We start from the raw sequence: 6000 nt of genomic DNA on the forward strand, positions 1-6000 counted from the left end.
ACGACAATGGGCCTCAGGATCTTGTCACGGTATCTCTGTGCATTCAAATTGCCATCAATAAAATGCAATTGTGTTCGTTGTCCTTAGCTTATGCCTGCCCATACCATAACCCCACCGCCACCATGGGGCACTCTGTTCACAACGTTGACATCAGCAAACCGCTCGCCCACACAACACCATACACTCTGTTTGCCCGGTACAACTGAAACTGGGATTCATCCGTGAAGAGCACACTTTTCCAGCGTGCCAGTGGCCATCGAAGGCGAGCATTTGTCAGTTACGACGCCGAACTACAGTCAGGTCAAGACCCTGGTGAGAACGACGAGCATGCAGATGAGCTTCCTTGAGACGGATTCTGACAGTTTGTGCAGAAATTCTTCAGTTGTGCAAACCCACAGTTTCATCAGCTGTCCGGGTCGCTGGTCTCAGACAATCCCCCATGTGAAGAATCCCGATGTGGAGGTGCTGGGCTGGCGTGGTTACACGTGGTCTGTGGTTGTGAGGCCAGTTGGACATCCTGCCAAATTTTCCAAAACAACGTTGGAGGCGGCTTATGGTAGGGAAATTAACATTACATTCTCTGGCAACAGCTCTGGTGGACATTCCTGCAGTCAGCATGACAATTGCACGCTCCCTCAAAACTTAAGACATCTATGGCATTATGTTGTGTGACAAAATTGCACATTTTAGAATGGCCTTTTATTGTCCCCAGCACAAGGTGCACCTGTGTAAGGATCATTCGGTTTATTCAGCTTCTTGATATGCCACACCTGTCAGGTGGATGGATTATCATGGCAAATGAGAAATGCTCACTAACAGGGATGTAAACAAATTTGTGCACAAAATTGTAGAGAAATAAGATTTTTGTGCGTATGGAACATTTATGGCATATTTTATTTCAGCTCATGAAACATGTGACCAATACTTTAGATGTTGCGTTTATATTTTTGATCAGTAAATATATCATTTTATACTAATAGAATTGCTAAGAGAAAGAGATTTTGTTTAATAAGTAATAAAATATTGTTTCGCTGTTTTTCAATACTCCAGCACCCTCCCCAAAAATACTCCAGCACCCTCCCCAAAAAGAGATTGGAGCATACATTTTAGACATTCCACCATACAGAATCTTTCCATATCCTTGATATCCACCACCATACTTTACAGTAGGGATTGGGCGTAAACACTGTTCTTTCAAAGGCCAAATCCACCGCTGGTGCGGCAGCCAAAGTCCTCTATTTTCGCGTCATATTACCATAACACCGGTTCGAATCCAAGTGCCAATGCTGTTTAACAAACTCCAGGCGGTGCTATGGTCAGATAACATGAAAATAGAGCTCTTTGGCCACGCACAACAATGGTGGCTTTGGCCATTCGAAAGAACAATGCATATGCAGAAAATACGTCATCACTACTGTAAAATATGGTGGCAGAGCTTTGATGTCATGGGGCTATTTAGCTTTCACTTCTCCTGGGGCTGTTGTTAAGGTAAATGGCATCATGAACTTTACCAAGTACAAGGACATTTTTGCCAAAAACCTGGTTGCCTCTGCCAGAAGGCTGTAACTTGGCAGCAAGTGAATCTTCCAGCAGGACAATAACTAATAATGTAATTTAAAAAATAAAATAATGGAAAATACAATATAACTCATTATTTGTATTATTTATTTATACAGTCTTTTATGTTCATCTTTATCAAGGGATCCAATCATTCCGGACCCCACTGTATATCAATTCACTCTGCTACGAACTAACGGTTTCTGTAAGAATGTGGATGGGCATGTGGACAAGTTTGATGTTGCGACGCATAAAGAATAAGCTGCAACGCAGGGAGTTGTAATGCTCCAACAATCATTGTGAAATGGTTTTCTTGGAGGGTTAGTGGAAATATAACAGTTCATTTCACATTCCAGCACACAGATGTGTCATTCAGTACCACAGGATATCACAAGATGATATGTGATCTCTTTAACTCACACACATGCAGGCAGACAGTGTGAGAACTGAAATGTCAGTGACAAAAACCGTCTAGACCCATTATCTTAGCCTGGAATTCATTTTTCTGCTTCCTGTTATTCCATTGATTGGTGCAACTCCTGTGAATGTGAATGTGTAAACACAGGACACTGATAGACACACAGTATTTTCCCTTGACAGTCCACAGGAGCTCAAAGCAGATATTTTCCACCACTGTGGGAGATTAATTCATATGTTCAAACGAAGTGGAAAGTATAGACGCTGCACTCTATCCCTCCCCTCTCTCTGACCCTGTCTCAGTCTCTCTCCATCCTCACTCTCTCTTTCTCTGCCCCCCCCCCCCCCATCCCTCATATACCTCTCCCCTCTTTCTTTCTTTCTCCTTCCTCCCTGTCTCCCTGAGGGCAGTCCAATGGCCAACCACCCTGACCCTGGCCTCCTTTGATGTGAGTGATGTGACCCCTGCTCACTACCTGCCCCTACACAGCCAGCCTTATCCTCCCTGAGAGCCGCAGCGCGTCCCACTGCAACACAGAGTCATTAACCCCACAGCCCCTGGCCTCCACTCTGCTGCATCCACATGATGTATCGGGATGCCCACCCTCCACCCCACGGCCCACGCATCATCCTCTCATTCACCCAAACATGCACGAGTGGGCGAGCCCGGCCAGAGAGGATGATGCAAGAGGTTTTTTAAACATTTAAAGAAGGAGGTCAGCTTCAAAGGGGGAGCCAGAACCTTTGGCCACTGGTTCAGTTATCATAGGTCAGTGGTTGAAAGGAGAGAGATACGTTGGGAGGGAGAAGGAATGAATGTCTAATGAACTGAAAGACTGAATGATTCATGTATCCTAACAGCGGAACGTAGCTGGTTTACTTAGATGATGAGCATATAGGTTTGGAGATAAAGGAGCGAAAGTATAAAGAAAAGGAAAGAGAAAACAATGCACACGAATCGACACTGGCTGTTCAGGCTTAGCTTCTCTTCAATACGCTCAGGTAGTTATACTGGTATTGGTCGTAGAATTACAGAAATGCAGTACAGTAGAGAAACCCACAACACTGCCGATCCAGCAGACATGTTAAAAAAGCAGAGTCCACATAGAGTCATGATGAGTCCTTACCTCAGCCAAGGCAGCAGGTAGCCTCGTGGTTAAGAGCATTGGGCCAGAAAATGAAAAGTCACTGGTTCAAACCCCAGAGCCAACAAGGCAAAAAAATCTGCCGATGTGCCCTTGAGCAAGGCATCTAAGCCTAATTAGTCCTGTAAGTTCTTTGGATAAGTGTCTGCTACATGATGTGAAACCAAAATCATATTTGGGGTGCTCCACATGACAAAGCAGAGGAGCACAAGAGCATTCCTACTGGGGAAAAAATGAGGGAGAGGATTACTTTTTTTAGAATGTACTGAGATGCTGCTCACCAAAGATGGATGGAGCAGTTAAAAAAGAAATCCATCTCGTTCTAGAGTCACACATCTGCTTTGAAAAGGCAGCCTGAACCACACTGTTGCAGTCTTCAGAGGAATCATTAGAAACTGGGAGCTATTCCTTGTCTGACCACAGTATCAAAAGGACTCTCCCTGCCAGTGAAGAGAGAGAAGCACTCTCACACTTAGGGGCTGTGCCTCTATTTGTACCTGAATATGGGCTTCACGAAAGGCGAGGCCTCGTTCTGTTCTATTCTATTCTACTCCATTCTGAGCAGGCAGGTAAGAGAGAGGCCAGTTGCGAGCTCTCCTTGGCAGGATCCCAGGGCACATGTTGGGTGGGAGTGGGGTCTGGAGAGAGCCCTATATCAGATAACATATTTTCTGGTTCATGTAAAGACGTCGGGCGTATCAACAGAGACATGCATCACCCTGATGGGGCTTCATCATCTGCACAGGGCCTTGGGCTCTGGCTCTGTGGCCAGCCAGTGCTGAGATGGGAGCGGAGGCCCTCCAGCTCCCACCATTCAGTCTTTCAGCACCAGCCCTGGCCAGAGTCCTTCTCTGGGGGAGACAGGGGAGGGAGGTGGGGTGTTGATAGGGTGAGAACCAGAGAGTGTCACAGCGCTAAGAAAGTGGGATAAAGCTGCTAAGCCTGCCCGTACAGTAGCGTAGAGCTTTCAATTAAACTCCTGCCAGGGTGTTTTCCTCCAGTACATGGCAGAATCGGAACACTAACACATTGCAATACAGTACTGACAGAATACAGAATGTAGAGGAATACAGTAGCGGGAGTGGTTAGAAAGGGGGAAGGTGAAGTGAATTCTATTCTACTTTTATATCTATGTAGGAAAATGTGTTGTTATCAGTAAAATTCATATTAATAGAAAGACCATATTATGCGTGTCTGAACATGAATGTATTTAACCCTTTACACTCGTGGGAATTGGCCTATATGAATAGGTTTAAATTGAAATGTTTCTTACAGAAGAAATATGAAAAGTATATGCATAACAATGCTAGGAATTGAAAAGGAACAGTTTGGAGATGATGTGATTATTAGACCAAAGGTAAGGACACAACATTTCACCTGACACAAGACTGAATCCGAACGTTACACTGTTGATTTTATGTGGATTTTACATTTACTGTACTTTTCGCCGCATTTGTTCATAATGAAATCTGAAAATACTCCGGATACATTCTGTCACATGATAACAATATTGGAAAATGTGGGGTAGGTGCAACATAAGACAAAGGAACTACAAGGGTTTGAGTGAGAGGACTAACTGGTGTCTCCAAGTGTCCAAACACCTCCCCAAATTGTGAACAGCTCCTAGGTCATTTCAATCCCCTTTAATGACTCAAAGAAGCATCTTAGCTGTGCCATTGAGGAACTAGAGAAAGCATACTTGCAGTTTTGTTTGGAACACAACCCTGCAATCACACAATTATTGTTGTTGTTTATGCAATCCAAACACTGCCCATTATAAATCACAATCTGGGTCAGGTGGGCATCATTTGAAAGTCTGTTATATTGCCAACATGACTAGCTACGTTCTAAAATATGATACTACACTGTTAGGCTTTCACAATGCAATTCAGGGAAACAGATCATCATTTTGGTGCACATAGAAAGGAGTCATGAGTGCATTCAGGTGTGTGTGCCGCAGTGAAATTTCTTCACAATAGACAAACATAGGCTCATTCTGTTCAGAACAACTCAGGGTATGACGACATGTCATCTTGTAACTAACTGTACATCAAACATAGTGACTGTAAACATTGACGCTGTCTATGACATTAGTTTTATTATATGGAAATGTGAAGTGCACATATGGACTCACGGGTGTTTGGGTTGATTGTATGACAGACATCAAAGCCGTATTTATTGTAATCCTCAACGTCTGAAATATCCCATCAATATTTGCTAAAGTTGCCCGATTAGCGGGAGGGATGGGTGCTCAGGTTCAGAACGTCCGTCAGTCAAAACCCATAAAACTGTGAAGCGCAGAGACAGAGCTCTGACGTCATGTATAGCATGTTACTTTACAGCCACTGCGTTCCAATTTAGGCATTTATCAGTGCCCAAATCTGTCATTTTCAACCCCTATACAGGTACAAGTATAAAAGTGTCACGTCCTGGCCAGTATATAAAGTTAATTGTTTTGTAGTTTGGTCAGGGCGTGGCAGAGGGTATTTGTTTTATGTGGTTCGGGGTGGTGTGTTTGTTAAAAGGGTGTTTGGTTTAGTATTTCCGGGTTTTGGTTTATGTCTAGGTAGTTCTATGTGGAGTCTAGTGAGTGTATGTCTATGTTTGGTTAATTGGGGTTGGGACTCTCAGTTGAAGGCAGGTGTTGTCTATCTGCCTTTGATTGAGAGTCCCATATATTAGGGTGTGTTTGTGATTTGTGGGTGATTGTTCTGTGTTGAGCCTATGCTAGCCAGACTGTTTGTAGTTGTTCGTTCGTTCTTTTTTTTTTGTGATTTTTGTACGTTCATTTTTTGAAGTAAATAAATTCTCAAGATGAGCATACACGTACCTGCTGCGTATTGGTCCACATTTTCCGACGATGATTTCGTTATATCATCAG

Source organism: Salmo salar, chromosome ssa11, assembly GCF_905237065.1.
Source record: "Salmo salar chromosome ssa11, Ssal_v3.1, whole genome shotgun sequence".
Classification (NCBI taxonomy): domain Eukaryota; kingdom Metazoa; phylum Chordata; class Actinopteri; order Salmoniformes; family Salmonidae; genus Salmo; species Salmo salar.